Raw genomic sequence first — 24,261 nt, forward strand, 5'->3', positions numbered from 1 at the left:
GGGTCCTGCATACGTGCTCAGTAATGACAGTTTCTTTAAATAAAAAATTAAGTGCAGTTATTAAACCTCGAGAAGCTTTTCTGATTGTTTACCGTTTCTACATGATGGTAGAACTACGGGGCCCCCATCTTCCTTTAGACACTGACCAGTGAATCTTCAGTTGGTTTCCATGTTTCCAGGGAATGAATAATCCAGCAGATACTCAGTGAGAGAGTAAAACCACCTGTGTTTCTGCTACTGGGGAGTACATGGATGTTCTTGGGGGAATTTGTGACTAATTAATTTCATTTAAATAATCAGTGCTTATAATCAGGGAGCTACGGCTGAAGCATTTTGATTTGCTTCTTAATGAAATGATTTGATCAGAACCTGTACAAAATTTCTCAGCTTTAAATCATATTGACAACCTGACTTCTTTAATATCCAAATATGAGGGCTTTTAGAACGTTGATAAGCGTCACAATTTTTAAAATGAAAATGTTAATTTTAGCATTGTTTCTCTTTTATCGTAACAGAAACTCAAATCACACAGCACATCCCACCCAAAAAAAGTTAGCTTCTGAGTTCTGTATTTTAATCTGGGAGCATGCAAGTGACTTATAAATGCTTTCAAATAAAATAATAATAATAATAATAATAATAATAATAAACAACTAGGTATACTTAGTAGCGAGAGTAGAACCCTCACTTGCTACAGGTTTGTCCTGGCAGGGGTCCACCAGAACACTGTCCTTCTGTGTGTGACATACTCCAAACATACTGAAAATGATAAAAAAAAAAAAATCATATCATGACAGCTATGTACTAGGTATTTAAGTTTAATCAACCTTAATACTTTGCCACATTTGCCTGAGATATTTTCTTTCAAGAATAAGAGACTGCGACAAAGGCGAAGCCCCCCTGTGTACATACCTCCGTGATCTCCAGCCATGCCCCCATGAAGAAACGGTCTCTACGTTAGTTATCCTTCACTGTGTAACGACTTACCATGAAACACAACAGCTCAAGGCTACAGACCTTTGGAATGTCACGCGGTTTCTGAGGGTCAGGTGGCCAGGAGACACGTATCCGGTAGAAGCTTTGTCACAAGGCTGCCATTAGGCTGTTGCCTGACGCTGCCACCATCTGAAGGCCGGGCTCAGGGTGAGAGTCCTCCCCCGAGCCCACTCGCGTTGGTGGGCCGGCCCCTCGCTGGCTGCTGGCCGCAGGGCTCACCCCGGGGGTCTCCGGTGAGGGCTGCTCAGGGCACAGCAACGGTCTTCCCCCGCGGCTGCTCATCAGAGACTCCAGATGTGATGCTGAGGAGACAGCCACAGTCTGTGACAACCTGACGGCAGTGACATATTGTCGCGTCTGCCAGGCTCTGCTGTCGATGACACGGACCAACCCTAACACACACTGGGACCACTCAGTGGTGTGAGTGCCAGAAGCCGGGGACCGCGGGGCCATCTCGAAGGCTGGTCACTGCAGCTCACTTGACCACGTAAAGATTTATAACATCAGCTGCACAGCACCGCTCCTCGCAGGTTCCTTGGTCTATGGAAGTACCGTGCTGCATACGTCATCCTACGTGGGAACTTCCATGTTTGAGATGTTCCACGTCCGGTCATGTAGAGCCCGCTCATCCATTTTCTCCGCGGTAGGGACTCCCACTCTATCCTGATACTGTGATTTACATGTCCAGCCTTTAACTAAAAGAGAAATCGTTTTCATATTTCTCTGTTAGAAGTGAGCCGAACGGCTTAAGCATTTTGATTTGCTTCTTAATGAAATGATTTGATCAGAACCCGCACAAAATTTCTCAGCCTTAAATCATATTGACAACCTGACTTCTTTAATATCCAATTAGGACATTAAACATGTCCTTAACCACGTTTTTTGTGTACGTGTTCACACATTTCCCTCCAAGGCGCACGTGTAGAAGTGGAGTTACTGGGTCAAAGTGCGGACGTATCTTCGGCTTCGTTATATCGCCACATCCTCCGCCAGGTGGTTGTGCTGATTTGTACCCCACCCGCTGTGATGATGGCAGCCTTTACGCCACACGCTGGGCGACAGAGATGATTGTCAGACTTCGTGCCGGCCCATTGGTGTGAATCAGCATCTCATTGTGGCTTTCGTTCACAATTAGCTATCATGTAAGTGTTGAGTATATTTTTTGTTTGTTTATGTGTCATTTGAGTTTGAGAATGACTTCTTCCTATTCTTCCTTCCTTTTTCTGTCGTGTTGTTTTTCTTGCCAATTAGAAATAATTTTTACATATTTTGGATACTAGCCATTCATGACTTAAATGTATTACGGTCATTTTCCTCCAACTTGTGGCATGATTTTCACTTTATTTTTAGTGTCTTTTGATGAACCAAATTTTTAACTTTAATGGGAGTAAATTTATCATTATTTTTTTTTCATTACACATTAAAAAGAAAAAAACTTCCTTCCAATAAGGACATAATAACATGTTGTTATAATCTTTGCTCGTGTTTCAGCGTTTTTATTTCGTATTCGTTCATGCAGTTGGAATTAGGTTTCATTAGGCCGTCATCACTTCTCTTTCTTCTCACATGGATCGGCATTTGTCCCAGCCCCTGGCATTGACTAGTCCAGCCTTTTCTCCCTGTGTACAGTGACATCTGTTGTGTCATTGACCAAGTTTCTACATGTGTGCGACTGTCTACTTCTGTGCACATCGAAGACTCGAGATGACACTGTTCCGAGGCCTCCACCTCCAGCCCAGCCCCACAGGGGCCACGCTAGCCCACCCCCTTAGCTTCAGTGGAACTTCTTTCTCCCACGCTGAGAAACGCGACCCAAACACGAAGTAGTTTCAATTGTTCACCCATTTGTGTACACGGTTCACAATGTCTTTAGCTTTATGATGCTTAGTTAACATACTGCATTCCGAAGTTACTTTTTTCCTCCCCATTTGCTTCGGTGTGTGTTACTCATTTATAAAACAAACAGTGGTTACGGTGATTGTATTCCATTTTGAGTTCTCTGAGCATCCCGGTTGATTTTAATGGTTTCTTATTTTAATGAGTTTGGGATACGTTGACATGGCTTTGACATAGACTAATACGCAAGAAGGTCAACTTAGAGAAGTGTCACTCTCCCCTCGTGCCTTGTGTCACATTCCTAGTTCTCATTCTTTCCGCTTCATTCCCACCCACACGTTTGCGGTGGGATTCATTGCTTCCTGTTACAAAGGAACAGATATGTTTATTTCTTTACGGTTTTTTCTTACCTGGGAGATAGACTACTACAGCACAGATATTCTTTTGCACCTTCTTTGTTTGTTTTTATCACTTAACAACATGGCGTGGAACTCATTCCAAAGAAGTTTTTATAAATCTTCATTCCTTTTTTTAAAAAAAAAAAAAAAAAAACACTGCCTAGTACTGCACTGCATAGATATACCATAATTTGATGAATCATTCTCCTATGTGCAGGCATTTAGGTTTTAAAGTATTTTTAACTACAAACAACCCCATAATGAACAACCTTGTGTACTATTAGAGATGTATTTTCATGGCAAAATCCCAGATGTGCAGTTTCTAGGTCATAAAGTAAGAACATACATAGTTTTGTTAAATTTTGCCAAATTCCCCTACAAAAAATTTGCACCCGTTTGCATTTCCACCAGCAATGTCTGCGTTCTCTGCAAAGCCTTGCCAGTCGAGTATGCTGTCATGCTTTGTCATTTTAGCCAAACCAACAGGTGAGAAGTGTTGTTGATGTTTCTCTAATTAGGAAAAACTTTGAACAATTTTTGTATGTGGAGGGGCTACTTTTACATTTTTTGTAAATCATTGGTTTCCCATTTTTCTGTCTGGTCCTTGGTTCTGCCATTTTGAAGAGTTCTTTATATGTTAGGACTATAGTTGTGACACGTGGTGTAAATGTTTTCTCCTAGTTTGTCATCTTTTGACCATGTCTATGGTCATTTTTACCATGAAAACTTATAAAAAATTTTATAGAGTCAAACATATTAGTTTTTTATTATCTTTCCATTTTTAGTGGTAGGAAGTCCTTCCCATACTAATATTAGAGAGAAATCACTCTTTTTTTTTTCTTTTCATTTTTTTCAGTACTTGTATGGTTTTACTTTAAAATATAGACCCCTGATCCATTTGGGGTTTATTCTTGGGTGTGGTGTGAAGTGGAGATCTAATTTTAGCTTTACCCAAGTGGCTCCCCAGCAGCACTAAATGAAAAGTCTGTCTTTGTCCCCGTGGTTTAAGACGCCACCTTTCTCATATACTCAGTTTCTATGTGTCCATTTCTGTGTGTCTCTTTCAGGGCTTTCTGTGCTGGTCCACTGGTCTGTGGTCTGTTCATAGGCCAGTGTCACGTCATTTTAATTCTAGACGTTTCGTAGCATTTTAATCTGCGAGGTCTAGTCCCCCTGCATTGATTTTCTTTTCTTTCTTTCTTTCTTTTTTTTTCTTTTGGTATTTTCCTGAGTATTCTCACATGTTTGTTTTGCCAAATAAACTTTAATATCGATGTTTCTAACTCCATAAACATAGGTTTGTAGGTGTTTTAATGAGATTTCTTTAAACTTATCAATCAGCTAAACGAGAACTGGTATCTTCATGGTGCTGAGTCACCATCTCCATAGCATGAGATGCTTTCGATTTATCTATTTCTTTGTGTTTCTGGAGTGATTTTAAGTTTTCCTCATATAGATTTTTGTTTATTTTTGATCAGTTTATTTCTACATATTTAATCTTCTTTGTTGCTATTGTAAGTTGAGGTTCGTCTTCGATTGTTTCTGTAATTATTCGTGCATACGAAGGCTATCGACTCGCCTGTTAATGTTCTATCTTGCTTCCTTACTGAATTCTTAAACCGTTGGAGTCAGTTCCACCACTGACCATTGATTTTCTAGAGGTACCCAGTTATTTTTACTTCTTCTTTACCAAATTTTCTGCCTCTAATTAATTTCTCTTTTCTAATAGCGTTGGCTAACACACTAGTACAGTGTTGAATAGCAGTAGGTATTCTTGTCTTGTTCCTGATTGGAATGGAAACTCTTCCAGTGTTTCCACGTGAAGTCAAATAGTGGCTTTAGGATTATTATTTTTTAAATCATGTTAAGATGTTTTATCATGTAAGAAGGTGTCCTTTAATTTCTATTTTCTTGTGTGCCGTTAACAGGAGTAGGTAGAAATTCTGTCAAAGGCTTTTTCAGCATCTGTGAGATAATCATATTTTTCCCTTTGGCCTATCAGTTTCTATTTCTTAATACTGAAACAAGCTTAAATTACTGGAATAAGTCCTAATTGATCATGGTACATTATCTTCTTTATGTGGTATTGGATTCAGTTTGCTAATATTTTATGTAGTCCTTTTGCATATAATTATTGAGTGTTTTGTACTGGTACTGCACGTGCTGCTGTAACAAAATCACTACAAACGTCGTGGCTTAAAACAGCACAGACTTATTTACCAGTTCCAGAGGTCAAAGGTCACAGTGGGTCTCACTGAGCTAAAATTAAGATACTGGTAGGCTGCATTCATTTCTGGGGCTCTAAGGGAAAATCCGTTTTGTTTTTTGTTTGTTTCTTTGTTCACTTTGTTTTTTGCCTTTGCCGGCTTCTAGAGCCGCCCAGATGCCTTGGTTCATAGCCTCCCTCCACTGTCAAACCCAGGAGCGGTCCAGGTTTCCTCTTCTCGGGCTCTCTGACACTGACTCTTCCGCCTTCTTTTAATGACCCGCCTGGATAATCCCTGATCATCGCCCCATCTCAGGGTCAGGTGATGAGCAGCCTTGACTCTGCCCATGGCCTTCATTCCTCTTTGCCATGTACCCTAACATAGCCGTAGGAGCTGGGGATCCAGACGTAGACCCCTTTCAGGAAAGGGGGTGGGGGGGACTATGCTGAGCGCCACAATCTTCAGTGTTCTGCAGTGACCTAGAGAAAACACTAGAATAATCTGATCGTTGAAGGTTTGGTAGAAGACCATGATGACAATCCCTGGGCCTGATGCTCTTTGGGGGCTGGCAGTTCTTTAAGACCTGTCTCAGAATCCTCTGGAAATTTGATCTGTTTAAACATTCTCTGATGGGCTCAGTTTGGGTCATCGATATTTCTTTAGAAAAATTTCCACTTAACATAGGATTCTAAATATATTTGTATAGAGGTCTACAGTGTAGCCTTTTATGATTTTTAGTTCTTTTATCAGTTTCTCCTTTGTCATTTCTTATTTTGTTTATCTGTGCTTTCTCTTTTTCTTTCTCACATTAGCTAGTGGTTCGTTCTTTTTCGTCGTTTTTTTCAATTAAGAAATGTTTGGCGGTATGAACGTAGGTGGATTTTTCCTTCTTTCTCTTTTTGAAATCTCTGCTGTTTCTGTGGAACAGCTTTCTTTTTCCTTTAAGACACTTACTTACACCCTTTATCTGTTCTTTATTTGACCTGCACCAGTTGTTGGCCTTCATTAATTTATTGATTAACCCCGTAAATATGCATCCAGCACTACCCCGTGCGAGGCACTGTGTGAAGCAGAGAATAGAGCGGTGAGGACATGGTTGAAATCTCTGTCTGGCTGGGAGTGCATTCTAGTCGAAGGAGATAAACAACAAACAAACGGGTGACTTATGATAAGCACCTTGGAGAAGGAGAAAATCAGGAGCAGAGGATGTAGGGAGCACTGGGGTCGGCGACGCTGTGTTGTAAATTCACAGCGCGATTGCTGATGCTTGCTGACAAGGCGACAGTGGTGAGGGAACAGGGCACGGGTATCTGAGGAAAGGCCATTCCAGACACAGGGACCGCTGAGTACAAAACGCCCAAGTGGGAGAATGCGTGCTGCGTTGGAAGGACAGCGAGGAGGCCAGCATGGCCGGACCGCGGTACGCGATGGGGAAAATGCTAGATAATGAGATCGGGGGAGGAACACAAGACCAGTTCGTGAAAGGCCACTGAAAGGACTCTGGCCGTCATTCTGGGTGAAAAGGGAAGTCACGGAGGGTGGAGGAGAACGGAGAACTATCCTCTGAGTTTTATTTATAGGATTCCTCGCAGTCTAATTTGTTGAGGATAGACCAGTAGGAAGGGCAGGTGTAGACCCAGGAGCATCAGGTGGGAGGCTAGTGCCATGGTCCAAGGGAGGTATGATGGCGGCTTGGGCCAGGGTCCTTACAGCAGACGGATGAGGCGGTCAGATCCTTGATCTGTTTTTAAGGGAGAATAGGTAGGATTTGCTGCCGGATTGTATGTAGGATTATAGTCCCTGATGTTGTTTTCAAAGAACTGTGGTCTGTCACTGTAAGGGGTAGACTTTTTACAAACTTCAGATGCACTCGCTAGTCATGGGCCACCTGCATTTCCTCCCCTGACGTGGTAGCATATTTGGGGATCGGGGTATGTGGGGCAGGATGAAAGCTGGGCGGAATCCTTGGTCGGAGGCATCTTCCATCTTCACCTGGCCACGTCCGTGCCGTCAGGCCCAGGCATTTCTGCCCGTCCACCTCGCAGGGCCTCTGTGTCCTGAAGTTCTCCAGCTTTGATGAGGCCAAGTTCACTCCGTGTTGACTGCACTTGCTCGACATTTACTGGCGCTTATGACACACCTGGCACTAAGTGATAAGGATGCAGGCAATGATAAGTCACTGCTCTCAAGGAGCTGGTAACCCAGTAGGAAGATGGTCATTATACTCACAGGTCGCAGAACTATTTCACCGCCATGGGGAGCTATGCCAGGAAAGAGGAGTAGGGGTTTCTGGGGGGCTGGGGTCTTACCAAAGGAAAGAAGTCAGAAGCCGAGATCAGGGACATGTTACTCCTCGTTCTGCAGCGACCCCAGTCTGCTCTTGGGGAGACCACTGCTTCATCACGGGACGGCAAAGAGGGTTAGGGCGCCCGAGTGGACACCTAGACTGGACGTGGTCGCCATTCCAGTGTCCAGGCCCTTTCTTCCCTTTTAATGGCAGACATGTTGTCAGTAGATATTCAGCTCGTGGTCCATGTGATTGCTCTTCTCGTCTGATTTTTGTCAAAGGGACAGATGCACCTTGGAGCTTCGGCGAGGCTTCCCATCTGTGTGTCTGAGTCCCCCTGTTAATTATCCAGTCGCATCCAGTCTACTTACCCAGCTAGTAAATATCACTAAATTTCACTTCTCCTCCGAGACAAGTCAGTTTTTCTGAATATAACAGAGTCTTAAGGAGGATAACTCTCATCTGAGTCAGGAAAAAATAAAATAAAATAAAAGTACTGTCAAAGACTTGACAGGACAAAATAAAATAAAAGTACTGTCAAAGACTAACAAACAGACTACAAAAAAAAAAAGTTCTATATAAGTGACATTTCTATGGTTCTCTTTTGACAAATATGTAAGAACAGATTAGTACATGTGTCATTTTTTTTATTCCTTGAATAGTCTCCATCCTGGTGATCACGTCGCAGGTGTTTCAGAACACCTATTGTCTGTTTGCAGATGATGGTAACCAGCAGGCACTGAGATTTCTGCTTCGCGTTTTTCCCTCCCCAGCCCTCCCCCCCCCCCACCCCCAGTAAAATCTCTAGCCGGATCAGGTTTGGTATTTTCCTGGCGGTCCCCTTGGCTAAACTCCAGTGCGAGAGCTGAAGCGCATATTTTAGATGCGTGGGTAAAGGAGGGGCTTGGACGCGGGAACCAAAATAAATACTGGTTGCCTTGACAACCTGGAGAGGCTCTCTAGTGAGCACGTTTCCTGGTTTCCATCAGACATAAATAGTGAGACAGAGGTACAAGTTTTATCTGTTGACCTCTTGCAAATGACCCCTCGGCTCACCAACTCTGCAAAATACCAACGTGCCCCTGCCAAGAAGCCGCCTGTACTTAGTGTGACTCCTCCGAGGTCCCATCCCGGATTGGCCTGGTACGTGGTGACTGAGACCTGTTCTCAGGGCAGATGGCTAGCGTCGTGTGTGTGTGACAGCGAGTGAGGCACGGCAAGGGAGCCGTGATATTTTGGGGAAAACAGATGTAAACAATTATTATTACATGAAGCAGGGTGTCGTTAGCAAGCACAAGTGTAGGGAATGACAAGAAATCACAGAAAGGGAGAAAATTCACTCCGCATGGGAGGATCAGGCAAAGGAGGTGACATGGAGCAGGACTGCGGGGGGAAGTTTCGACAGGAGGCGACTTGATTTGGGCAGGGTTTTCTGGGGGTGGGGCTGGGCGAGCAATTCCAAGGCGAAGGAAGACAAAGAAACAGCAATAATGAGATTGAGCATTTAACACTGACTTACGCATATGGCTTCTACTCTGTCAGTTAAAGGTGTTTGTACATTAGTTAAAGGTAAATGTACATGGAAAAAAAAAACAGCCACGCAGTAGAGGCTCTTGTTCCAAGATCTGCAAACGTGGGGCGATGTCACAAGTGTGTTTGAGTGCCCTGTTACGTATCCATACGCTCAGAGTCCTCGTCCAGGTCATAAATTTACAAACTTGCCGTTAGGTAGGCCGTACAGGTAAAAGGGCTCAATGGGTGCAGCATAGTCAGTAAGCACAGTGGCCACGCACACAAGCGTCTGAGTCAGACCCGAGTTCAGGACCCCGCTCGGTCACGTCCTAGCTTTGCGTACACCAGACGGGTCCTGCAAACTCCCAGTTTCCTCACCTGCCAAACGGGGATGATAACAGGGCTGGCTTCGCGTTGTTTTATGAGCACTCCGTGAGCAGTCGCACGCACGCCCTGAGCACGCGGCTGACGTCTGCTCAGGATCAGTTAACATTCACTATTAGTTATAGCTCCAAAGCATACGGGGTCGATAAGGTTTTCTCTAAAGAGGTGTGCCACTAGACCTCCAAATAACTGTCGTGCATGCTCGTTCCTCCTCCGATGCAAGAAAACGTGCCACGAATAAAGACCATCTCAAACTTTAAAAATTGTTAGGAGCCAAAATATCCCAGACCTCATCAGCCTGTGAAGTCACAGCTTCCTTTCACGCCCTATCCCAATAGTCTGAACCCCCGTTCTGTACGCCTCCAAGGAGTTCAGACTTTCTTCACATATCCGAGTCCAGTGTATCTTCCTCAAAGTGAGTTTCATTGAGGTGTCTTCACTTCTAAAAGCCCCATAAGAAGGAGCTGGTACTCTCTCACCCCATCCCAAGGCCTTGTCCTGAGTTCTGCAGTGGCCTCTTCCGAGGACTTTCGTCCGTGGGAAGGATCGCTCTCTTCATGGGTCCTCTCATTCGTACCTGGTGGGGGAGCCTCAGAAGATAGCAGATGACCCCGGGCTGTGGCATCTAATCTCCATTCCCAGATAGCAGGAACCGAGGCTCCTGGAGGGAATGGCTGGGTCCAGCTCTATAGCAAGAAATACTCAAGATGAGCCTAGGATACTGTGTTGTGTCCAAAAGCAAAGAAGGCCGACTGACTAATGAGCTGTCAGAAGGACACAGGGACCAACCAGAAGGCGCTCCCATGGGCCAAAGATGAGATAGACTGAGCGTCTAAAAAGAATAATAAATGCAGCCGATTAAGGTACATTGTGTATGCTAACTCAAAAACATGAGTTCGTAGTGACGTTTGAAAAGTGAGAGCAAATGACCTCATCGGGTATCATTGCAACAGCAACTCTTTACCCAGAAAACGGGTACTTATAAGAAAGGAGTAAGCATTTATCCCGTCTTTCCTGTATAAACTGTACTGACATCACCCTAATTGATGACAAAAAATTCTTCTCATCTATAAAAATTCCAGCTAATAAATGCCAAACGATGACGGGATCAGAACATCATGCCGGAATTCCCAGTGAAATAATTGATTCAGGTAATAACCATTAACAAATGAAACCATGAGATGAAAGGTTGACGGGAGCTTGATGATGGAGTTGACGAGGCCACCGCATCTGATCTGCTGTAGCTTCGGTGAACTCGGAACACCCAGACATCACGTGCTTCTCGATGGGATGCCATATGATGCCCACGACATCACATCTGCAGTATTGTCACCCAAATCGACTGAGCCCGCATCTCATCCAGCCCCAAGAACTAAGCTTCACTTCCAGGGCTGTGGGGAAAGTGAAATGTCATTATTGAGACGCTAAGAGGCTTCTCGGGAACGTGGGACACTCTGCGAGCCCTCCGACCCACTTTTTGAACAAGCCAGTGACGTGGGGGAGGAAGGGCAGGGAAAGCTGTTGAGGAAAGAGCCCAGTGTAGTGTATGGATCTGGTTTGGGTCCTGACTCAAGAAAACCAATTGCAAAATCATTTTCTTTCAGAAACTAGGAAAGTTTTGTTTTGGACTAAGTATTAGATGCCAAGGAAATATTTTACTTCTGTTCGGTGTTTTAATGGCATCATGGTTATGTAAAAATGTTCCTAATTTTCAGCAATGACTACTAGCTTTGCTTTAAAATACTTTAACCAATTAAAAAAGGAAAGATACAAGCAAAAACAAAGTGACAAAACCTTGCTAATTGTTGAATCTGGGTGATGGATAGATGGGGGAAAAATGCAAAAAAAAGGACAGATGAAACAAACGTGCCAAAATCTCGATAAGTGGAAATGTGTATATGAAAGTCGCTGGTACCACTGAGACCTTAGCACCACGTGGGGGACCTCAGCGAGGCTGCACGGCGCTGACCAGCCCACCCGGCCCGCGCTCTGCGGCGCCCTCTGTGGACAAGAAGGGGAACTGACCGTCATCTTCTGGCAGCCCCCCCCCCTTCCCCGTCTCACCGCAGCCGGTGCGCAAATGTTCGAGCAAGCACTCAGGACTTTGTTCACGAACAAGCAGTGGTGTGCTAGTCAGGTGCGATCTAAATCCTAATTTAGGAAGAAATCACTTCCTAAGGCGCAGAAAGACAGCCGTGCCCCAAGGAAGGGTGCTTCACGGGAGGGGGGGCCTTGACGTTCTCTGCTGCGCAGGGACTGTCTGCCCCCAGGTGGGTGCAGGCTGCCACGCCTTTCATTTTTCATGTTGTAAAATATGGTGACAAAAGAAATTTGCCTGCTTTGGCCATTAAAGTGCACGGGGCAGTAGTGCCCAGGACCTCCACGTTGTTGTGCCACCGATCTCCAGAATCCCCTCCTCTTGCAGGACCGAAACTCTGCCCCTGAGAATCGCCAGCTCCCCATCCCCTCCCCTCCCCTTCTCCCCTGCCCGGCACCCACCATCTGCCTTCTGTCTCTACGTGACCCCGTAGGTCCCTCGTGAGTGGAATCACAGCATTTGTCCTTTGTGACTGGCTTATTTCACTCGGCATAACGCCCTCAGGGCTCGTCCATGTTGCAGCGTGTGTCAGAATTTCCTCCCTTTTCGGGGCTGCGTAATACTCCACTGTGTGGATGGACCACATTTGTCTACCTGTTCTCCAGAGAGACACTTGGGGTGCTTCCACCTTTTGCCAAATGACGCTGCTCTGGATGCGGCTGTAACAGGGCAGTCTTCTTCCAAAATAAAGTTTTTCTCCCAAGGTTTAAACAGCCCCAGGAGCAGCTCTCAGCCCAGGTGCAAGTTCAAGGTCCCATGAGCTGCTGTCCCAAGGAGAGGCCTGCCCTAGCTCATTGCCGAGGAGGGCAGGCCTGTGCGAGAGGGTGCTCTCTGTGCGCCCTGGTGTCACAGAGCCCAGGTGCATTCCATTTTAAAACAATAAAAAAACAGTAAATGCTGGCAAGAGGGTAAAAGTAGGAATTCTCCCCCTCCCCCGTTTCTCGTTCCCCAAGGGCGGGCTGCCAGCAGCCGCATTCTAGACAGATGTATATAGGAGCCTAGTTTTGCTTCTGTTTCCTTAAAGTTTATTTCCTCACTCAACAATGTATCACTTTTTCATGCAGTGGGAAGGAGTCGGGTCTCTGAGGCATTTTCCATTTCAGTGCTGTTGCGAATGACGCGGTAGTGAGTGTCCTCACACACACACCCTTGCGTGTTTCCGTGAGCACTGTCGTGGCCGGAAGCGTGAATGTCGGCTCTAAGTGTACGACATTTAAAGTATTGACAAGGACGGCCCCGCTGCCCTCCGGATGGACTGCGCTTATCTGCCTGTTAGCATAAAAGAGAGAACTGACTTTATTCTTTCAAGTTTAGGGCAAACATTCCTGTCTGTTCTCTTTGCCCTCTCTCCCAGTGAATCTTAATTAAAATCTGCTCGGAAAATCTCAAGTTAGTAAAAATTACCTAATTTTAACAACTACTGTTGTGTGTGGTCTGGGGAAAACTTAATGGGCAAAAAATGTAATTGTATATTTCTGCAGATGACAGATTTCAGGATTTCTCCGAGGTATGAGGAAACCCAAAGTTTACCTTGTAAATATTCCTGTCCATTACAGTCAGGACCCCATAAATATATTTTTAAATGCCACATCTCTTTTGAGAAAAGCCTTCGATCCCTACCCCCTTCCTTTTTTGATTTTTAACTTTTTAAAAAATTACAAATTTCTCTGAAAGATCAAGTCCCCTGAGGCTTTTATGCCCGTAAGCCCAGGAAAAATGTTGGCCCCAAACCCAAATTTTAATCGCTTAAACCCTTTGAATGGTTTGTGAATGCCTAGGCAAGCAATTTTAGAATTATAGAATTATATTTCAAATATAAAGATTTCATCAAACAAGGCAAAAAATTGTTACTGGCACGGGGGTTTGAAAAGGAGCCATTGGTGGTCCTGGGAGGCGACCAGCAGGGAGGGGAGGAGTCCAGGGAGGAAAGGCCGCGCACATCACGTTTGTAAACATGTTTGCGTCTCGGGCAAACAGAGCCAGCGTCAGAGCCCAGCCGAGCCTCTCGCGACCCCCCGGGGTCCCCAGCCCTGGCTAGGGTGCAAGCCCCGCTCCCCTTTGTGTGGCCTGCGTCCCCTGCAGGCGCATCCGCGCACGGGGACGCGTGGGAGCGGAGGCTGCCGGTGGCGGCAGGCTGGCTGTCCCCTTGGGGAGATGGCATTGGTGCGCGTTCGATTGTCGATTGTCGTGCGACTGTCCATTCGCCTCCCTCTGAGGATTCCAGCGGCAGAGTGACCCTCCTCCCCCGCTCCCCGCCTGTCCCCTCCCTCCCCGGCGCCCGCCCGCCCCCTCCGCGCCGCGCCCGGAGCCCCTCCCCCCTCGTGCCTCCGGCTCGGGGAGCCCCGAAGTTACCCGGCGAGAGAAGGCGGCCGAGGGGACCACATGGAAGTTGTGACAGGCCGCGGCGGCGCGCCCCTTTCGTTTGCGCCAGCGTCCCGCCTTGGGAGTCGCCGCGGACACGCCGAGCGAAGGAGGTCCCCGGGCCAGCCAGCCTGCGGGCATGGGCCACTGCTGCTGCAAGCCGCGCACCTGCCTCCTGTGCCTGGACGCCACGGTACTCTGCCTTCCCCCTCTCTCCCCTCCCCGCCCCCCTCTGCCGGGCACGCACGCCGCCGGGCCGCCACCCCTGTCCCTCTCCCGAGCCTGCGCGCGCGCCTTTGTTGGCGAGCAGGCGGCTGCCCGCCCTGCGCGGCTCCCGCGGGCTGGTCTCACCCACCCGCCCTGCGGGCCTTACATAACCCTGGGCTCCTGCAGTCTCGGATGGAGCTGTCACATTCTCCAGAAAGAGCAGGGCTCTGCGCAAACGTCCTGAAACCCAAACTGCCAAAGAAATCCTTGGATGTTCTGGCTGCCTTGAATGCGCCGGTGACAGCTGAGATACTCTAGCGGGGAATGTAGATCAGCTGGAGGCGCCTCTCCCTCCCTGCCGGCCGCCAACTCTGAAAGTTCGCCTCTCTTTCTCACAAGCAGCATCCATCCTTGTAGTTTACATCATTAAGGGCAGAGAAGAAAGTGCTAGAGCGGTCATTGTCTCTGTGCTTCTTTGCATGACACGAGGTGAATAATAGGTGAAAACTGGCCAGCCGGAGTGAGCAGGTGTCCCGGTCTTCAGAGGAAGGGCGCAGAGTGCAGGGCAGAGTCACAGCTCGGAGGATAGCTCCTCCAGGAAGCCTCGCTTTGCTTCTGACATTGGTCTGTGAGCAGATGGGTTAGGACGTGCTTTTAATTTTGCTCCTAGCAGTATGTTGGCCAGAAATCTTGTCTCTGTTGTCTGTTTCATTCTCACGCTCATTCGGATTTCTCAAAGAGGCATGAAGTGGGATTAAACAAGGGGGGTGAGGTTGCGTCCTTTCTACCCATGGGGACATCGGCCGTGTAGATGGCTCGAGGTATACACAGTATGTGCCCAGGTGAAAGGCAGTATATGGCTTTATATAAAACTCATTACAAGGAGGCCACGTGGGAGCATCTGGGCGGTCAGCTCTGTTTATGAACTCTGTCCCAAAGTGGGGTTATGTATCGCGGAGGAGGATTAAACTGATCTCTTAAAAGTCTCCTGGTACTTTTGCTCCAATAGAAATAACCATTTCAGTGGGTTTGGCTTTTGCTACCATGAGTATGAACTAAAATAGTTATAAACACGTATATATGCTTTTAACAAATAAGAATATAAATATTTGCGCCCGATTCTTTGCAAATCCAACACTGAAGTGATTAAGCCCCTTTCAGTAGATGTGGTCACAGAAGGGTGTGAGGGAAGATACATAACAATAATTATAGCAAAAGGGCAGGATTTGCGACATGTACAATATTATAATTTCATATTCCAAAACACTTGTACGAAATTTTTAGAAACAGAAGCTGTAACATGCCAACCTTTTTTGAGAAAAGGATTTTCAAGTGAAACCGTCCTTTATTTGTTTCAGATCGAGTTCTCGAAAAGAATTATCCCTGTGTCATTCTTTTAAATTTGGGGATCTGGGAGGATAATGAAATGTCCCTTCATCTCTGTAGCAGTGCGACGTGTAAGGAGCTTTCAAACGTTCTCACTTTGAAACTTCCAACTTAAAACGAATTATTTTTTACTAATGAAAACTGACCCTGCATCGATCAGCTTTCTCATTATGCTTATACCCACATTTCTTCGCTTTTCTTTACCCTATTTTAGAACAGTATTCCTGGTGGAAGTTTTATAGATATGTAGTCATGGGCGTTCATTTTAGGAGCTGGGGGCTTTCGTTTTCTTAAATAATAATAATAATAATATAAAAATAGTTCTGTTTAGTTGCCCGCTTTTCCCGAAACCTTCATGGGCAGTGTGCCACAATCGCTTGTTCATCCAGTAGTCACACATTGGGCCAGGCACTGTCTGTTAGGAGTGCTGTGGGATTCCATGCCAGCCTCCAGCTCTGGAAATCGGTACCCCTCACAGCCCCCCAATAAAATCCTCTAGTCAGGTAATCAGCTCGAAGAATCCCAGCAGCGTCATTGAAAGAGGCCTGGGAAAAAATTAGTCAAGTTATTTCTGGTCGCTTTAGCCCCGCTTACTAACCCTTAAAAGAGGGGACGAGAGGGGTAAGGGAAAAAAGGAACATTTCTTTAGAACTTCATATGGATGCGAAATTTTTTTAACTTAATTTCGAGAAATAAAAAATAACTTTTGAGCAGTTCGATCGGATATTCTGAAAAGAATAGCAGGACAGTCACAGATACTTGTAAGGAGTCGGCTTCAGGGGCTAAGAAATGTAGGTCTGAAGAGGCTTCCTTGGCATTAATTATTGGGAGAAACTACAGAGTCTTCCTAGAGTATAAAATGAAAAAAAAAAAAGGAGAGCGGTTCAATGAAGAAATGGCTTTTAAAAGCTGATTCGCTTATGGGTTTTCAACTTTCTAAAACCTTTTCCCTGGCCGTATTTATTGCTGCTTTGCTCTGTGCCTGGGTATTACGGGGACTGTGAAAGAATTCTTAGCAGGCACGTTTGGCCCAGTGGAGTTTACCAGTTCCCTCTCTGGTCGTACTTCTGCCGTTTCTAGAAACATCACACGTGGGATGGGCAACAGCGGCACACGCAGAGCAGTTAGCACAAGGGTGGAATGCGGTTAAGAAAGGTGCCTTGGTCCTGGCCTTACCTGTGTCTAGAATCTAGTGGAAGGAGAAATCAGTGCTGGGATCGTAGGCAAGCGTTCTTGGGGAAAGGGGGGACACGTCTGAGGAATGGGGAGCAGTTTTAATGGACTGGCGAGGAGAAGGAACGCGGTTCTCAGCACCGATGCCCGCACACCGGGGGGAAGGCGTCTCCGCCCAGCTTGGCTCTGAGCACAGAGGACGTGTGAGGAAGTGTTTTCCAGGCTGGAAGCCAGACCCGGGTTTTCTGCGTTGGGTTAGTAAGAGGTAAGGGTCCATCTTGGGAATCTGAGCCATCGACCTAAGAAACATCCAGAGCCGTAGAAAATTTTTATCAGTTTCAGTCATACTGACGACAGTACTGGGAAGATCTCAGAAGCTCCCGAGAATGTGTTTTGCAGTGTCTTCTGTTCACTTGGAATCAAGGCGCAAACGTAAGGAAGGAGACGTGCAGGTGGGAGGCAGCCAGGTACAGGAGAGGCGACGTGCTGTCTTAGGGGCGGTCACGCCTCTGCCGCCTCAGCGGGCCTGAAGAGGCGAGTCACTCCGGCCTTCCAATGGCGTGTTGGCTAAACGCCCAGGAACGCCGGACAGGCCTGGCTCATGGCAAAGACGAACTTTTCCATAGGCCTGGGGGGGTGACCGTCCACTGAGGGATGTGCCGTCAGGTCACCCTGCGAGGTCGCCCTCGGTCAGGTCTACGACAGAGCCCGTTTTTCGTCCACAGAGCAGGCAGCAATCTGTAGAAAGACTTATTCTGCAGGGACTTTGAAAGGAAAGGTGTGGCCCGGGGAGGACTTTGGGACACCCAGATGGACCCCAGGGAGTCCCTTCGGCCGTGGACCCTGCGTGGTCCCGTATCCAGCCCACGGCTCTGTGTTTCTGGGGACACTGAGTTGTGAAGAGAAATGAACTAGATGTAGAAACGAGAATGCCAACTTGGCTTTTTAGCAACGAGAAATGTAAGTGACCAGCAAATGGAAGACGACCCGCCCAATCCACGTGATTTCTTTCTGGATCAACGTCCAGCGTCACGAGACGCTCTGATGAGAATGGGCTCTGAGCCACACCATTCAGGCGGTTGGTGGCGTCGAGCCTGGCCCGTCCATGTCCCTTCACCCCTAGCCTGACAGGAAAGGCCGCGAGATAGTTCGGGCCCTGGGGACCTCCTCTCCTGAGCTCCTCTGCATCGCCCTTCCTGACATGCTGGTTTAGTTACTGCCCTGTCCCTCGAGGGGTTAATTTGCGTATGTCTGCCCTGACTTTTTCTGTGTCGATTACAGTGTCAAAGGCTAATCTTTCTTACCTTTTTTCTAAATTCTCGGTAGGGGCGGGAGTTGGGAGGGGGCAGCTTGCTGTTCCTCTCAGGCAGGTGTGGGTGATCTGACAGTAATAAATCTACGAAGGTGATCAGAGGGAGCAGAGCCTAGAAAGGCGGAGAAAGTCCCTGAGGGTTCCGTCCGTGGACTGAGCCTCACGGTGCTGGCTGGCTCGGCTTCCTCTCATGCTCACTTAGCAATCCGGGATTTCCCGGCATTGCATCTGGGTTCGAATCTCTTCTCCTGGGTCCCCATAAGTCTCTGTCCTCTCGAGCTGTCCATTAGTGATCCAGGCGCGGCGTGACATTCTCTGACTAACTACAGCCTCGTGGGTAAGCGAGTTGTTTTCGTAACCACGGGCTCTCCCTAGCATGCGTGAGGGCAGAGGCCGGACTGACGCACCCTTGAAGTTTAGCCATAAAACGCGATACGGCTTTGCTTATTTCTCACGCAAGTGGACGCTGATGTGTATTTAAGAATATTAAATATGAATGAAACTTTTCCCTTCGACCAGCCTATATTAAAGTTCGTCCCAGCGTAGAAAGGCGGATATGAGCGTACAGTGGCCTGTGTTAACGACACGTGAGAGGAATAAACTCATTAAGTCAAAGCATGACATCGGTGCCGCCTCGAGCCGTAATAACTGAAATGAAGAGCGAGCGGTCGGCCCGCTTCCCGGAGGGATTTCCCACGGCCGCGTTACGGATTCGGCCGATCTCCACAATGTCGATGTTGAGGGTGAGCGTGGCCTCACAAAGGGCCGCGGGGTGACGACGACGCCGAGACTGCGCGTCCTTTCCATGTCCCCTGGGGGCTCCTATTGAAATACCGAGGAGAAAACCTTGCCCTCCAGGAGCAGCCCCTACCCCGGGAGCTGGAGCCCCCACCTGAGTTTGCGGCGCTCGGGGTGGCAGGCGAGGCTGCTCCAGGAAGCAGGAGACGTCCCTCGCCCCTTCGTAGCTGCGTGTGCCTGCATGTCGCTGGGAATGGCGGACGCTCACTCCAAAGAGGACCCTGCCTTTTCCTCAAATACCGCGATTCTGTGGGTTTCTGTTCAGCTCCCTGTCGTGATTCCTTTGTTGAGCCTGGAAAAAGTCGCCCGGCTGACCTAGTGGTTGACTCTTCCTGATCTGTGCTATCGAAGGGTAGGCTCAAAGGATAGGAAAGGCTAGTCGGGAGTCTTTGGGCTTACGCATACCTTAAGGAAATCAAATACACACACACACACGCACGCACGCACACAGATACACACACACACACACACAGATACACACGTACCCCACCTTTTAAAAAAATACCAGGTGGGGAGGAGGGAGCCGATAAAAACACTCAGAACTACAGTAGATTCTGTGCGATGGTCGTCAGTACCCCTTGTAGCCGTCAAGGGTTCTTGCAGGAAGACTCAGACCAGAAGCAGGCGAGGAGAAGAGAAGGGCCCGTCCGGTGTGGGTGACAGGTGCCCAGAAATGGCCCGAGGGCCGCTGTGTGTCGCGGTTCCCCTGGCCTTGGCCCGGTGCCCCCTTCACGTCCCCTCGCTCGTCCGTCCCCGGTGTCAGGAAGTCGCCGCCGGCCCCGCCCTGGTGCATGATACCGCGCTGTCCCATAATCGCCCATTCAGTTACCGACTCCAGGAGACCCGCGGGCTCCCTGCAGGCACAGAGACCCTGCCCGGCAGGTGTGTCCGGCACACAGGAAGCTGCAAATGCGCGTTGTTTTGTATCGACTTCCTACGTCCGGCTGAGTTGGGGCGAAAGCACCTGAGGTCCGCTCCACGTTCGGTCGTGACGGGAAGCAGGCTGCTCTGTTGGCTCCTAACTCGAGGAGGGACCTGGAAGGCTGCTGCCCACAGCGCAGCACGTGGACGAGGCGTCCTCGCCTCCTGTTACGGCCTGAACAGACGCCTCCCGCCGACCGGGCGTGCTAAAGGGACAGCGGGCGGCGGGCTCGCTTGGGGCCTGGCCGCACGTCCAGATGCATGTTAACGGGATGATGAGCAGGTCAGACGCTGTGCCGGGTGTCCATAGCTAGACGGGACCACAGGCTGCGTCTCCCAAAGGTTCACGAGCCCTCACACAGTTCTCTAAGGAGCGCTGCAGGCTCGGCGTGGCAGACTACCAGGGGTCTCCACGGGCTAGTGGAGGGCGGGCATGGGGGTGGCTGTGGCCACGGGGACAGCTCCCCTCGGACCCCCTCTGTGAATGCTGGAGAGAGCGGAGAACCCGGAGTGCAAAGCAGAGGCACGCAACCAAGTCAAAGAGGTCGCTAAGAAGGCCCAGCTGCTGGCATGGGGCGTGGTGGACGCTCTCCACGCGTCCACTTCCGGTCAGGCCCGCCGGAGTCCACGGTAACGGCAGGGGATGCCTTCGCAGCCCTGGCGATTGCTGGACTGTGTCGCTGGGATCGTTTGGATGGCTGATACTGAGCTCTGGTTTTTGGGCCCCCTGAAGCGAAAGCAGGGGCTCACGTGCTTGGCAGTCAGGAATGTTCCGCTCGTTCCCCGTGTAAGGGGGCACCGACCCGACACTGGGCGTTGGAAGAGGCCGTGCCCATGCCTTAGCCATCCCCCCGTGCCCTCGCCCTGGACCTAGCTCACGTGGGGACCAGGGGGAACGGCGGCTCAGGGTCCCTCCTAAGGGGATCTTTGGGCGCCCCAACAGCTGAGTGTCAGTAGGACCTCAGGACCTGGCAAGGAGCTGTCAACCATGGTGGAGGAGGGGTGGCTTTTCGAGGCAAAGCCGAGAGAGTAAGGTCCCTTTGCGTCCACTTCGTACCTGGGGAACAGAGTTCCTGCCGTCACGGCTGTTGACTCATCCCCAGGCGGTGCTGCGTCACGCTGGCTTGGCCAGCAGAGAGCAAAGGTAACGGAATCGGTGCAAAGAATGCGTACACTGGAAGAGTCGCTATTTCAGAAGCAAGCACTTCAGGAGAAGGGCTGTCGCCAAACCGCACAGGCCGCCTTAGCGAGCAGAGCCATCGTGCCAACGCCTGACGCAGCAGTAGATTCATTCAGCGGCCATCCGGAGGGGTTAGGGAAAGCTCAGCGGCTACCCGATCAGAGGTTACAGCCCCTCGGAGGCCGTGCTGGGCCCGTCCTGCCGTCAGGTGGGTCTGAGAGCAGCCAGGGAGAGTGGTTCATGGAAGCAGAGTGGCCGCGCGCTGACGTGGCCACTCTCCGCTGAGACGTGAAAACCGCCGAGGCCGTCCGTGCTCCGATCCGGTCCGAGGGTCGTGCCCGGAGTTATCCTGGGGTTGGGCTCAGAGAAGTCCAAGCAGAAGCTTTTTTTGTTGGGCAGCAAGTGGGGACTTTGGGTTACAATGCCCGTGTTTGCCGTTTCCTGGCTGGCACCCCACCGTCCAGCCCAGCTTTGCCCTCCGTGAGGGGACGTAAGGCCCAGGACCCCGCGGGCGGCATTTGGAGGAGCAGCGAGCCAAAGGCTCACCCAGCGCCGTGCGGGGCGGGCAGGAAGCGCCGGGGAAAGGTTCGTGCTGGTTCTGACGTCCGACCCGCCCCTGGCAAGCCACGCGACGACCGTATTTTGAAGCTGGTTGGTTTCACGGGCCGGGCTTGCGTTAACGGTGGGGATGTGGGGACGAGGGCGGGGTGGGGTCACGTTCATGCAGATCTTCTCACTCTCTATCTCTGGCCTCTGCTTCCCAAAACAGAGGGGGCAGGGTCTCCGCTCTCACCCGCCCCCCTCCCGGCCTCTCCCCTCACTTTCCGCCTTCTCTTCTCTCACTTGTCTTTCCGACAGTGAAGATGGCGGGGCAGATTTCAGAGGTGGCTTCTCACCAAAGCGATCCGAGTCCCAAAGCCTTCCTCAGCGAGCTCTGCTGAGGCCCGGCGGCCTCCCCGCCGGGGGCCGCTCCTTCCCAAACTGTCCGATTCCCCCGTGGCTGGGAAGCACGGAGAGTTTTGTTGCGATAAGGGCCCCCTAGGACGTCAGCATCTCCCGGGACCTGCCCGGGGCTGAGGGCATCCTTGGCTTTGGTGCGGAAACTCGTTAGTTTGTCTTCGTTAAGTTCGCTGTCTACCCTCTGCTGAGTCGCTGCTCTTGCCACACTTCGAACGCGAATGTTCTAGTGACGCTGTTTCTGGGCGGATAAGTGCAGTGTGTGGAGCCTCTGCCTGTGCATAGAAACTGAGGATGTGAGTGTTCAAAATTATCCTCGATGGCAGAAACAAGTTAGGTGGTTTTTTTTGTTGTTAGTTTAGGATTATCACAGGATGAATCTTGAAACGCATGTTCTCCAGAATGCTAAGTGTTTGTAACTTGGGATAACAAGTGGCCACATTAAGCTGCTGTTAGAACGAGCATATAATCCCTGTCACCAGTCTGATTTGAACACGGTCCCTGTTCTGGGTTCTCCAGTCTTTGACATTAGAATAGAATCAGAAAAGAGCCAGGAAGATGCTTTAAAAAAACAAACAAACAAACAATCACTGGAATAGCGATTTTAAACACATTCCAGTACTTAATACGAAAAGCACCTGTTATCTATAGGATGTTATCCAGGTGCAGGTAGAGCAGAACAGCGGAGTCATAATAACGGATAACACTCGCGGAGGGGGCCGCATGCCCGCAGCCTTCCGACTACTCCACGCGAGTTAAGTTACTGAACCCCCACAGCGACCCTGTGCGGCGAGCATCGCCTAGAAGCAGCATCGCTCGGTGACGAGGAGAAGAGCCGCTCGCGGGTGGGTTTGCTGGCCTTCGGCTTCAGGGACGCGACGGTCCTACGGCTGAGGCGAAAGGTTATCGCTTCACGAGCGAGGTCGGGCCCACTGTCCCCGAGGGCGTATCAGGCTCCAGCGTCCCTCAGAGAACCACGGGCTAACGGTGTTGATGCCTGGGACCGAAGCGGCTCTCAGTCTATTCTGCGAATAGAGTTTCGCGTGGGCATTGTGAAATGACCACATCACCTCGCAAACACCCTTCGGGTGACCCGAGACCCTCCCCTCAGCCCAAAGCGACACATGCGTTCCCGGGTCTCAACACAGCCCCCACAGAAACACGGCTGTGACAGCATCCCGTTCCCATTTGGCCGTTTCTTCGGAGGTGCTGAAATCAGAGGCCAAAGGGCTCAGTGAGAAAGATCAGGCCCGAGGCCGCGCTGCTGCTCGCGCTAGATCTTCGGTGCACGCTATAGCCAAAGCACCTTCTTCAGAAACGTCTGCTTCGGGAGCGCGTGCTGCCAAACGAGCGTCCCGTCTTATGTTTTGGGGATCTCTAACTTGAAGACAATTTATCTAGCGCGTCTTTCTTAGTTATTATAGCAGTGATACAGAGCCTCGATACTTTGGGGACCTCTAAGTTGAAGCGAACTTATACGGCATACCTTTCCTAGTTATCGTCAGAGTCATAAAGTCGTAAGAAGGGGACATGCTTGTGGCAACTCGATAACCCAGATCACAAATCCAGCATCACTCCGACTATTTCTCCCATTTATGTCACAGAAGGTATTTGATTTGAAAACAACTTAGTAGTCATTTAGTTCCAAATGGCTCTCTTTGCGCTAAGTAATACTTCAAGTGTGAGTTTTTCTGTTATTCCCTCTATTGACGCAAAAGGCAAAACAAAAAACTCGGCAACCTAATGTTTTGCAGTTGGTCTTATTACAAAGAGAAATGTTTCGTGTTACGTTTTGTGCCTATTGTTTATTAGGCAGCTGACCATGCGCACGTGGACAAAAAGGTAAGTTTAAGGAGACAGCTGGTTGAATGAGCATTTGCCCCTCAGAGCAATATGGCGTGGACATGTTCATGGTCAAAAATCTCATAATGGTGGAAATAAGTAAAATGTGTAATAATAACATGTAACAGCAGATCATGTGTAGGACGAAGATTATTCTAAGACGATCTATGCAAGAGAGCAAAATAGAGAAATACACAAGCACGGATGTTATTGATTTTCTGTTGCAAACTCTGCGCTTTAAATACGATGCAAACGAATGAGTCAGACTTGGCTTTGCACGTTTTTCATGTGCTTATAAAATGAGAAAGTTGTCTCCTTAAGGGCTAGACCTATAAATATTTGCTTAACATGACTCGATGATTAAGCATGTGAAGGCGCGTACGGAGCGTACGACGAGGGGACTCTC

General features: G+C 49.0%; 1 protein-coding gene across 5 annotated transcripts in view; it reads left to right on the top strand.

Annotated features, from left to right (window-relative positions):
* Window positions 1-24,261, top strand: part of MTUS2 (microtubule associated scaffold protein 2) — a 367,564-nt gene that overhangs the window by 307,480 nt on the left and 35,823 nt on the right. The gene's annotated exons all lie outside the window — the stretch shown is intronic.

Source organism: Rousettus aegyptiacus, unplaced genomic scaffold, assembly GCF_014176215.1.
Source record: "Rousettus aegyptiacus isolate mRouAeg1 unplaced genomic scaffold, mRouAeg1.p scaffold_m13_p_11, whole genome shotgun sequence".
In the NCBI taxonomy this organism is placed as follows: domain Eukaryota; kingdom Metazoa; phylum Chordata; class Mammalia; order Chiroptera; family Pteropodidae; genus Rousettus; species Rousettus aegyptiacus.